Below are 13,055 nucleotides of genomic sequence, written 5' to 3'. Positions count from 1 at the left end.
AGGTGGCTGGCAACGATGGTGTCCTCCAGGATGTGAGAAGGTGGGATGCTGCAGGTGGCCCTGGCACTCTGGGAACTTCTCTGCGTTCAGCACCTTCCCTATCCCTCTTGCTACAAATGTCAGTGTCTTTACAGTGATACCAAGATGAGCTCTTTATCTGATATGAAACAGCCCAGATATTTCAGGTTATGTTTCTGGCTTTTCCTTTTTATTATACAATAATAAAAGAAATATCAGATTCTGGTTTGTTATCTTCTGGTGTATCATTTATTGGTCAAATGCTACAGATTTTTAAATAATTGTCATATATTATGCTTATTTAATATCTGATGTTAACATTTATAATACCTATAAGCAAAACAGAAGTGGGATAAATGGGAAGGTAAGCAGGACAAGGGTGCAATCATTTTGAAAAAGTATTAGAAATCAGCTTCAGAACAGTTGGTCATACACAATAAATGTTTGTTGAAAAATAATTTTACAAGATAGTGTTTTGATATTTAGTTTTGCCTGTAATTCTATAGGGCCCTGGAAGTGACAACCTGGGCAAGATATCTTTGTTGCAGAGCTTTATAACTTTAATTGAAAGTTTCTTATAAAGTATATTATAAAGAGAGGTGAGGACGACAAAAGCAGAATATTGATGACAAATGGTGGCTTAAATTGGACAAAATTGGGCAAAAGTGTCTAATGAATTTAGCACTTGGTTATACACACTCTGTTTGTAGTGGGCTGGTTCTATCCTGCAACCTACAGAAAATACCAGACAGAAAGAGATGCAAACAGAGGAAAAAACATTAGGAAAAACCTGCCAATGCTATACATTTGAACTTTTAAATTTCCTCTGTTTTTTTATTTCTATTTCTGTGATTTTTCTCTTTTTTTATCCTAGTTTCTGTTGTGACTTAAAATAGCTGACAAATATGGAATAGCAATATTATGCCTTTCAAATTTCTAATTGTATTAGCACCTTTTTCCATCATTTTTTAAAATTATTATATACACAATACTATGCAGGCATACCTTTATATGCCTGCAAAGGTAAACATATGCATCCTAAATTATAATTGTAGCTGATAGGGATGCATCCAAGAAAATTTTTACATTACTTTGCCTGGATATAGATAACAGCATAGCCACAGAAGTCTAAGGTTCAACATGGGATGCCAAACTTGCTGGGATCCTTGTTAATTATGCAGTTGACTACTCCAATGTTACCTAACCCAAATAAAACAGACCTTTTCCAATGGGAATACTTACTTGGTCAGGCAAAGTGAAGTATTCATTCTCTGTAGCACCTAAACTTTACCAGACATTTGCATGGATGTAACAAATTAAATTTTGGATTTGAGTGGATTTTCTTTTACAGTTGAAACATATGACCAAAATTAAAACTTTCTTATGCTAGTTTAACAGAGAAATACAAGAGCAAACCATGAAAAACAATTCCAGTTTTATTCTAAATCAACCTCCACATAGCTGTTTCCAAAAGAAAGTCACCAGGATTTCTGCTGTTTGCCCTTGCAGGATCAGTAAGGGTCACTGTCGTACTTAGCTCCTGGGTGAACTAATTCTAAAATAAGCCTCAACACTCAGGTAATGCACAGATGACATGGGACAACTTTAAGCTGTAAGACAACTCCAGAAAACTCTCATGTTCAAACTTTCCATTCTGCCCATGTTCCTCTCTGAGGCCAAACGTGGGTATAGTTCCGGAGATAATTTGCTTCAGAAATCCCTCCCTGAAAACAGCATGGATGAAAGGATGAAACTGCACCTGGCTGGGCTCTTTTCAACGTGCCAGCACTAAGATGCTCTTTCAGCAGGCCTTCCACCTGCAGTTATCCAACACCCTCTTTAGTGGCACTACCAGCCACACCACACAACCTTAGAATCCCATTGTAATGTACCAGCCTCCAAGCTACCTGAAGAATGGTTTCACAAACAACAAAACCCTCCAGATTTTAAGGCTAAAAGGGCATCACACACAGCTCAGGGGGAACTGGACCAAGAAATATAACACGTGGGATTAACCTGCTGGCTTTAGAGTGGCTCACCCTGGAAAGTAGGGACATAAGCCACTCAGTCAATTTGCCCATGGAGTAAGAGGCCACAATTTGAGGAAGAAGCTTTTATCACTGTAGCTGTAATATGTCTACCAGTATTTCCCCTTGTATTGACATCTACTACCATGAAATGGACCTAAGCTTTATTACAGATTAAAAATCTATGTCTGAAAATTTCATCTGTGAGCTTTATTACTCTCCTCATGCCAATTAGAAGACTGAAATATTGCAAGAATATCAGCCTCTGTTCCCTGCACTTTTTTCCAGTAAATATTGACTTAGTCTATTGGTACTGAGCGCAAAGTAAAAAAAAAATAAAAAATTCCCACAGCTTCAGAATGAGTATTCTGGTTGGGAAATCATGTCCCACCTGCTCCAATAAGAGGAAGCATGAATATGTAGGAAACAGGACTTTAAGGATCACCACAAAATGCTGTTGGAGCCTCTCAGCAGCTACAGAAGATAAGTACCTCAAACATCACCACATTCCCTTGTTCAGCTTGCTTTCCCCAACACAATCACAGAAAATAAACATAGCATATTGAAAGGTCTAGCTTGCCTTCTCCTGCAGGGAGGATGAGAGAGCCCAACATGCATGGTCTGGGAGTATAGAGACCTTCATGCATGGGCTGGCAGGGAGCAGCCCTCTGACCAGCTGACAGCAAAGCCAGCGCTCTTCACCGGTGCCGAGAATAGGTAGGGTGAGAGAAATGCTGACTGAAGAACACGCCTTTACAATGAGTTTCTTGAGTTTACACATTACAAAATCTGTTTCCAGAGCCTGACAGAAACAAAGACAACTGGAGAGATGGAAGTCTGACAGAATTATACCCGCGTTCTGTGAAAAGCTATGAAAAAAGTTTGAAAATTCACACATAGTTAATTAAACATTACTTGTATTTTCTGAAGCTATAGCAGTCTTAAAATCTTAGTCATGTCTTGTTATGTAATCTTTTTTTGTTAGCTGGTGAGCCAGCCTCCAGTGTTTTGTTTACTGTAAGTTATTCTCCAGAAAATAACATCTAAAAGAATAGTAGAATGGCACAGCTTCATTTTGGGCTAAAGTCTTTTCCCTAAAACAAACAATAAGAAAGAGAAATAAGTCAATGAGTGCCTTTCAAGCACTCACCTGTACAGCACTGTGTGTGTAACTGGCAGGGGTAAGACAAAGCATATTCTACCAGGAAAAAAAGAATTTTATAACTCAGCAAGCTGTCCTCATGTTCTGTGGCTGTTCACTGCACACACATTCCTCACAGAGCTCCTTGTGTTCACCAGACAGTGGGCTACACAAGGAGAGAAAATAAGTTGTATTGAAATACATCATGTACAGCAGGCTCCACATGTAGTTTTCACAAGAGTCTCCAGCTTCTGCTGGCATGGCTGTGATTTTAACAAGATAGGTCAGTCCAGTTCAAAAGCTGGAACACATAATGGCAATCCTTTACAGTAAATATGTGGGAAAAATGAACTATAATGAAATACAAATATTTTTGAGCAACTGTTAAATGTTGGGGTTGGGCCAAATGGACAGTTGGCCTGAGGCACCAGATTTTTCATAGGCACACGTATTGTTTACTGAGCACTTAGTCCATCTATCTGTTACCTTCAATCACTCATGGGTGCCTTCATTCTCCCTCCAGGACGGCTGAGCCGAGACGTCTCGCCACAGCCTGGCAGCAGGAAGCCTTGATGTAGCCTCGAAGATGAGGGAAGGCAGCTGCAGATGAATGAATGCATGAAACTAGAGAGCGATGCAGACAGAAGCGTAGTCTGCATGTTACCATCTTGTGGGTTTCTGTTGTTTTCCCTTAGTCAAATAACAGTCTGTCCTCTGCATGTGGGAGAATGTGGTCCCAAACAGAAGCCTTGGATATAGAAGGGCAAGGTGGCAAAAGGGTTTATTCTCAATACATATTGACAACTCTGATGTTATTTTCTTCCTTCTTTCCTTCTGTTCATTTGCTTCTAGACTTCTGTTTCATGCTTTCTGACTTCCCTCAGAATGGCTTTCTTACAATTTCCATCTACTTTTTTAAAAATCTCATTTAATTGTACTAGTACTTTAAAATGAAGCAGCATGTATCTTGCAGGGATGTCATAAGTTCAAGAATTAATTGTATTTGCCGATCGACTCAGTCTTTTGATGGCAGCAATGTTGTTCAGAGAAATAAACTAAAAAAACTATAGTTCTGGATCTTGTCTAGGCAGGGAAGTTTGTTACACATTTTGATATTGTGTCCCTTACGGCAATATTCTACATGGAAAAGACTGGCAAACATTAAATCAAGCTCTTAATAAGCCTCCAACCAAACAACCAATTTACAATCACTCACTATCATACAAATGACCCATTCTGACCTTCTGCAGCTTTGTTTTCAAGTGAAAACAGTCCTCAGTTCAAGCATGCAGTATGGGTGCCTCCCCATCCAGTTAGGCATTCCCTGAGGAAAAAAAACAACAAAACAAAACAAAACAGAAACACAACACAAAAGCAAAAACAAACCAAAAAACTTCATAAAAAAACAGCACATGTGTTCCTATATTTTAACTACCCAATACTACCTAGAAACTACTCTCCTATTTTTCAGTTCAACTTTAAACACACAATCATGTGCAAAGAATCTGCAAGAAGCAATTTTATAAGCCAGGTGTTTTCTGGGATCCCCCAAAATCACTGTATAGATAAAATCATGAGAGGACAACTGGGATCCAAAGCAAACCTGTGTGTGCTCTATGTCATATCACAAATAATTATTTGGCTAGTCTTATCAAAGGTGGGAAGAGGGTTATTTTGGAATGCACAGTACCGGGCAAATAATTGCCAGCGGTTACTATCCTGGTTTTGGACTCTTATATGCAGAGTTTCTTCATTGTTTTTGTTATTGAATACTAACAAAAAGTTCAATAAGTAAACTCTAATGATCAATCAAGACCACTGATTGCTTTGATTATTTGCAGACTTCCACTTATGGTCTATTACATACCTGTTTCTTCGATAGTGTAAAACTGCGTTTTGGATGCAAGCAATGAAGGCAATCCCAAATTTCAGAGACAGAAGCAACTCAGAAGGGTTCACTAGCCTTACTATAGGCTAAATACATTATGAAGCAACATTTGGAATCTGGGCTGCACATACGGCTTGTGTGATTCCTTTGCAACATATAATAGAATGCTGGAAATGGCTTGTGGATGTGAACCTCAATGACTATTGTGTAAGATTTAGTAATATCATCTCATATATCTCAGGATTTAGTACCTTGTATATCTGTCTAGAGGAATAAACTGTCAGATACAAGACAAAATTTTAGAGGAGCAACAGTTGTGATGCAACGATTATGATACATGATTGTCCCCCCTTCCTCCCTAAATTTCTCCAGTTTACTCATTTTCACTCCAGACATTGTTTTTTTTAAATACAGAAAACCTCAGTGTGGCTTTCCTTTTTCTAATAAAAAGCTTCTTCATGGAGTAAAAGAATTAAAATTATATCACAAATTAAACTGATTATGATCTCTTTACCAAGGGAAATGACCTTGTGGAAGATCGTTGGCATATTATTATGACAGACTTTTTTGGTTATGGTCTGTTGAATATTTGCCCTGGTTTCTGTCTCATAAAGGCTGAGTTCTATCACAAGTCCTCGCACAATGAACGTCTTAAATGTCATTCTTGTATTACCTTGCCATAATTCACTACTTACATTTTATTTTGGTTTGTCCATGGTATATGCATTTGCTATCTACATCAGCCATATTTATTGGATGCTTTTTTTACAAAGCACTGTTTTACTCTTATTTATTAAATTAAACCATGCAACACGGTAAAGGTGTGAACATGAAGTTGTTTTCATTTACTGGCTCCCAATTAAGCATGCAGCTGCTGCACTTGATAATAATAGCCATCTAGGAAGCCTCTGAAAAAGCAAAAGCAAGGAGAGAAGTAGACAGAAAGATCCTTACTGCAGCAGTCCTCATGGATGACCTGTTTTAAGAAATTATTGGGAGCTGGCATTGATCTATTGCAGAATAGAAAGCCGACTGGCTAATGAAGGTGTCAGTAGGAGTACATGCAAGACAAAGTTTGATCTTCATTGTTTTGACACAAGGTGCAGTAGCAATGAGCCTTACGTTAAAACTACGCCTCTCAATGGCTATATCATATTTTCTTAGAAGTATCTAATAAGGTGAGGAAATAGATGAAGGGCAAAATGAAAATAATACCATTTTGAAGCAATATTGGTGTGAATACAATGGGGTAGCAATTGAATTAGCTGTGAGTCCCTGCTGAGTTGGATGAAATAGCTGTTAAAGCTAATTCACATTGTAACACATAATGGTATTATCGATTTACTTGATACATGGTTAATGAGTGTAATTTTTCAGGCTCTTTGAATACAGTAAATCCTGTTTACTCTTTTAGTGCAAACCTGCCTGCTGTCTATAATTTGACTTTCCTTTTATTGTCTCCTCATTGTTCATTCAAATAAGCCTACTCACATTCCTTTACTGGTAGGACTTGATAACATATTCTGTGGGAGCACCTGCGTGACCTTTTTATTACATCTTTGTTATCCTTTGTGACAGTCTAGTGGGAAATTCAAGAGAAACTAACAGCTGAATGGCAGGGGAGCGTTAACCCCTTCAGGGACTGCGTTTCACGAAAACTTCATGACACCACATCATGGAAAAACAAAGAATGGGTCAGGGTCAACCAGAAAGGTCATTATGATGTTTGAAAACCCTGAAACTGTAAAGAAGCAGCTGTGACAGAATGGATGAAACTCAACACTAAAGCAGAAAAAGGAATCAAGAAAGCCTTTAAAATTTTGATATTGCACAGAATATGCTACAAAGGCAGAGGGTCTTTGGAAGGGCATTAACTACCTTGTGGTCATTCTTGTGGTGAGCAGGGAGTCAAGATCTTACTGACACAAAAAGGACTGAGGGTAAATTTGTCGTTTTGCCCAAATTTATTCTCAGGGATTTTAGCCTCTGTGTGATTAGGAGGGAAATTATTAGTGGATTTCAAATTCCATTTTAGTGTGCATGTATTTCCCTGTCATTCAATTACCATCCCGATTTCCTAGGTCATACATTTTTCAAAAACAGCGAGGTGAATATTCACTGTGCATTTATTTGTTTCTTTATGGTGCTAATATTTGGTTATTCTATCCCATACACAAAAAGCAATACTTAAGAATTCTATTATAGTTTAAACACATTCTAAAAATGTGGGAATAAGGTGTCTTTTTTCCTTTAGGCCACTCTGCTTTCTGTGTCCTCATGTTAATTTAGCCCTGGAAACTTCCATGAGCTCTGGGCATGGGAGATCATGGGATCTCCTTTTTACTTGCTTCCCACATTCATCGTGCATAGGGATAAAGAGTATTAGAAACTAGAATTCTTAGAATAATTCTGAGTTGTATCCAAAGACATGAAAATATTTTGTGTTGCAGACATCTCATCTTCTTCCAAATGCCTGCCTTGGTCTGGCACATTGCCAGAGTTGCTGCCCTTTCTCAGTGGTGGTGCCCTTCACTGCAGCAGACATACATAATTTCTTGACAGTCTGATTCTGCAAAATCCTCCCCAAAGGAAGAAAAATAAAATACTCAGGATGCTTTACATCCTTTCCTCCAACCCCTCCAAAATATTTGTGATGTCTAACGGTTCAGTAACGCTCCATCCTCCTAGCAATCACACCTTGGGCTGAATTACCTGTTGGCCTTTTCTCAAAGGTTCTGTTTTTATCAAATTCTAAATAAAAGTAATAGAATAATAGAAATAGTCTTAAAATTCTACTCCTGCTATCCATTCATAGTCAACCTAGCTTTTAAAGAAATTGATAAAATGAGTTTGCTACCAGTACAGAATTTTACAGAATAGATTAAAAATGGTTAAAAATTAGAATCCTTTTCAGTACTTTCAAAATCCCTACTTGAATATTCCATTAAATTTTCATGCTTGCAACCCGTCCTCCCCTATCCAGTCAGGTCATACTAACAGTTTTAATTACACTTCATGAACACTGAGCAGCTACATGAATACATTTTTTGCTGATGTCTTAATTCCATGCATATTTTCTACCAAATATACATTTACAGAGGAAGTATCGTAACAAGTTCTCTATTTCCACTTATCTGAAAACCAAAGGTCATACAGCTTATTGACTGAACTGCTTTTTCTTTCTGAACTTCTGCAATACCATCCAAACTCAATCTCAATATCAATTTACGATAATCATAAACCATGGCAGTAATACTGATGACAAAAACATGATCTTTTCATATTTATCTACTGTAAGGAGTACCTTATTCTTGGAAAAGAACTACTGAAGGCCTGAGGTTCAATGTTTATGAAAATCACCAGGATTTTCATGCAGATATTGTGAGCACCTGGATTTAACCATTTCCTTTCTCTTGAAAACATTACATACTCAGGAGTCAGTCTTTCTTTTTCCTAATTTTAACATGTTTATGTAACAAGAAAACAGTAAAAACAGTGTCTAAGTACAAATCTCCTAACTGAAGGGACTAAATGCTACATCAATCAATAAAGAGATTTAACCTTCCCAGAGGTCCCCTGTAGATTTTTTGTTCTGCTTGGACTTGTTTTCTGTCCATGTCCCTCTCATCTACCACATTCCTACAGGCAAAGACTTTTACAAATGTATCATCAACCATGAAGCTATTTTCCAAAGGTATTAGTCAACTGAAATAAAAAGAAATGAACTTCTGATAAGTTTAAGCCAACACTCTTCCTTCTGGAGCTGTGATTCTAAAATTTTTGTACATACAACCGCTGTCATAAGCTGTCATCTTTGACTCTATTTACAAGTGCACAAATAGAACTAGACTTATTTATAATGGTTATTTATCTTAAAAAACGGTTATGCCCTGGGCTTACTTTGATAGTAATTAAAGGTTAGAAAAAAATGTGTTTGATATCTGCTACTATTTGTCCAAACAGTTGAAAAAGATTAATGACAAAATAAATGAGACTAGAGAAATAATCTTGGAGTTCTTCATTGCAAGTAACCTTCCATGACAGTACTTACAGTTATCTATGCAGATGAGAAGGTAATAAGCACTTATTAATTTTTTGCTTATGTTGGAAGATGTCTTAATTTTCTGATAGCGGTAAGCTGTATTTTTCAAAATAAATCCTTTTCTCATTAAAAGACTAAGCACCAAGATATTGCTTAGTTTCAACATACTTGCTTTTAAATAAGGTTCTCTTTTTTCCCCTTTTCCTTTTTCCATTTTCTTTTTTTTTTTTTCCATGAAAGTTAAGGCATGAGAAGCCAGGAAAAAAAAACAACCACCCAAACCCACAAAAAACCAAACCAACTATTACATTAGAAACTCAAAGTCATTAAGGAGAAACAAGTCATAAAGACCTACTTTTCTACAAGGCTTTCCATTTGCATCTTTGAAGAAGCTACAAGAGGAGCACACGCAGCCCCAACTCACAAGTGAAGGACACAAAGCTGCCTTGTGCACTGTTCAAGCCAGGGAGGCCACAGCCCCCAGAAGCACAGGCTGCTGGTGTGCTCTGTGGTGGAGCAGAACAGGGCGCAGGCAGGTGATTGACAGCACTGTGAGGGGTGATAGCAGGTGATTGACAGCACTGTGAGGGGCCATGGAGGACATGCACTGAATGACAGGTGTTACCTCCTCGTGCAGGTTTGTGCTGCCAGGTGTCCTGTTTCCAGCTGGGGCAGAGTTAATTTTCTTCATAGTAGCTGGTGCAGCGCTGTGTTTGGGATGTGGTGTGAGAACAATGTTGATGGCACACTGAGGGTTTGGTTGTTCCTGGGTAGTGTTTATACTCAGTCAAGGACTCTTCAGTTTTCTAGGCCCTGCCATCAAGAGGGCTGGAGGGGCACAGGAAATTAGGAGGGGGCACAGCCAGGACAGGTGACCCAAACTGTCCAAAGGGATATTCCATATGACGTCATGCTTGGTATATAAACTGGGGGAAGAAGAAGGAAGAGGGGGGACATCTGGCATGATGGCATTTGTCTTCCCGAGTAACTTTTATGCGCGATGGAGCCCTGTTGTCCTGGGGATGGCTGAACCTGCCTGCCCGTGGGAAGTAGTGGATAAATCCTTTGTTTTGCTTAGCTTGTGTGCACAGCTTTTGCTTTACCGATTAAATTGTTCTTATCTCAACCCTTGGGTTTTACATTCCTTTCTGATTCTCCTCCCCATCCCTCTAGGTGAGGAGTGAGCGAGCAGCTGCATGGGGCTTGGTTGCCAGCCGCGGTCAAACCGTAACACCAGGGCAGGAAGGCTCAACACAGGCCGAGGACCCACATCACCTCCCCCACTGTGCTCCACAGCACGTCCAGGACTTGCAGTTGAGCCCGGGCTTGCACCCAGATGTGTTGGATGTGAGACAAGTCTGGGCTCAGGCATATGACTTATGTTAAAAGACAATTTTTGTATATTTTTTATATATATATATATATATATACACACACACACACCCCACACACAACCCCTCTTCCTTAGGTACTTTTATCATGATTATCATAAAGGTAATATGGACATTAAAAATGCAAGCATCCAAAATAGTTTCACACAGGTACAGCCATTCCATAAGAAACACGTTCATATAAGATGTGATACCTATCCCTGACTCTACCAAATAAGTTGTCCAAGATTTTTAGAGAAAAAAAAAGACTGTTTCAAAACAACAGGTATTTAAATACTTCCAAGCTTGACAATGTCTGGTTTGCTTGATAATTATAATTTACCAGGCATAAGGCCAGAGGGTAATTTTTCCCTGATGTTCCCCTATACAAATGAGCAGTGAAGTCAGAAAATACACCGATTTTCTCTATTAAAAAAAATGAAAGTCGTAGTTACCTGCTAGGAATCATCCCTTTGATGTAATTTATGGATATAAATAAGTACCATATCTGTGATCACTACATAAGAAACAAGAAAGGCTAGTACCAACGGAAAACTATTAGTAATTTATTTTTAAAATCGATTTGTACTTCAAATTAACAGAATAGTTAAAAAATAAAAAAAATAAAATAAAAATAGAACCCAAAACGAATTAAAAATCCAAGACCACTTCTACTAAAATTTTGCTGGCTCCAAAGTGAAGTGAAAGCAGCCAACAGGAAAAAAAAAAATAAAAAAACAATGGAAACATGTTCATGCAAATACAAAAAAGAAAATGGAATACATGAGATATTGAAGATAAAATCCCCTTGACATAGCTAAATAGCTAACATAGTTTAAATATAATAGGAGTAAGAGAAATTCTGAAATGATAGATCTATTTGTGATTGGAGAAGGTTGCATGTTAACAGAAAAGGCAGAAGAATTGAAACATTTTTTCTCACATGCTTCAGAAGTAGCATGTTCAAATATGCATATCAAATGAAGGGAGAAGATTGTTTTAGCCCATCCATAATTAAGGAGAAACAAAACCTGGTAGCATGAGCAGTGATGATGAATAAGGATCTTAAATAGTTCACAGTGAGGACTCATAACATAAATAGCTAAGAACATACTTTCCACCTCAAGCAGGTTAATACTTTGTTAAATAATGTATATGAGAAGCAAATTGATTTCACTGGGTTATGATACAGATTGCTTTCATCTTTTAACAATATAACAAATGTTTGAAATTTATCTCATTGTTACCAGGAGTAAGTACAAAGGATTCATAATATCATAAATATTTTTCTCCAAATTAAATTACTATATGCACTTAGTGGTGACTCACGTCACCAAATCATCTGAGAAATGTGGAACCTAGGCATCCATCTCAGCTAACTGTCCAGATCCTTCACAGGTCAGTAAAGAGAAATAGCTGCTTAGAGGGAAGTAATTCATCATACCATCAAGCAGGTGTCTAACCTCCCATTGATAGCTGTTTAGGTTTTGACTGAGTATCTTTGAACGTGAGAACATGTTGATTTATGTGGATTAAAATAACTCCTTAGGCATCCTTGAAAGTAAGGGACTTCTTTAAATAGGGATGTTTATTACTAGAAATTCTACTATTCAGGGCTAACATGAAGAACAGAAAAACACGCACAGAATTATTCACAATTAATTATTCAGATTCTCCTTTTTAATAACAATGCTTGAATGAAGGCAACTTTTAGCAAGAAATACTCCTTAAAAGTGAGAAGTTTAAAAGCCATTCTAAATTTTCTTACCCTAGCTAATGTGAAAACAAATTAGAGCTATAAAGTGCAGAGCAATTGACCTTCTTAGATATTATATACATCACTTATAAAGCTAATTGCATTTTAATTGGGTTTCACTAAATGGACAGTTTTGCAATGAGATATTAGGTTTTAAACATTTTGGGGTTTAATGAGTGTTAATTTTACTGGTGATTTGCTTCAGCATAGAAGTATCATGACTGAATTAATTCTTCCTGAAGCTATTACATGTTTTAAGGCCATAAATGTTGACAAGTGCTATAGATAAGAGAAAAAAACAATGGGGAAGTTTAGATCAAAAAGAGAAAAATAGCTGAATAAAATTTTTAAGCTGTAATGGTTCTTCAAATGTCCTAGAAAAGGCATTTTGAGCTGCAGATGTTTTTTATATTTTGAAGAAAATTTGAGGAAGGTTTGACCTCTTTCTCTACATATAGTCTCAATACAACACTGGATTAAACCTGAATATTTGAGACAGAAATCTTTCTTCCCCCCCTCCCCAGGTTTACTTCCCATTACGTGATAGCCTCTTAAGTAGTCTAGTGACATATCTTCCTCTAAAAACGAGGATATGTATTTCTAGCCAGATACAGATTTAACATCATTCTTTTGAAAGCATTCTTCTGGCTTTTATTCACTTGCTAGTCCTACCTACCTGCAATTTCTTCTCTTTATCAGCTGTTAGCTGGACTCCATGCATATGCTTTACAAAATCTCCTTGTTTCCCTTTTCCTGGGAGCCCTGACGCCTGCCTTCCAGGGAGGGACACCTGTTGCCCAGTCTCTGATCACA

The 13,055-nt window shown here is 37.6% G+C and overlaps 1 long non-coding RNA gene across 1 annotated transcript; it reads left to right on the top strand.

Moving 5' to 3' along the window:
- The first annotated feature begins 808 nt into the window (after positions 1 to 808).
- Positions 809 to 11,119, top strand: LOC308056411. Its single transcript, XR_013924820.1, has 2 exons — positions 809 to 9,652; positions 9,685 to 11,119. It is a non-coding gene; the product is annotated as an uncharacterized lncRNA (long non-coding RNA).
- Positions 11,120 to 13,055: the final 1,936 nt, after the last annotated feature.

This window comes from Falco punctatus, assembly GCF_963210335.1.
Source record: "Falco punctatus genome assembly, chromosome: 1".
Taxonomy (NCBI): domain Eukaryota; kingdom Metazoa; phylum Chordata; class Aves; order Falconiformes; family Falconidae; genus Falco; species Falco punctatus.
This window is presented reverse-complemented; position numbering and strand designations above follow the sequence as displayed.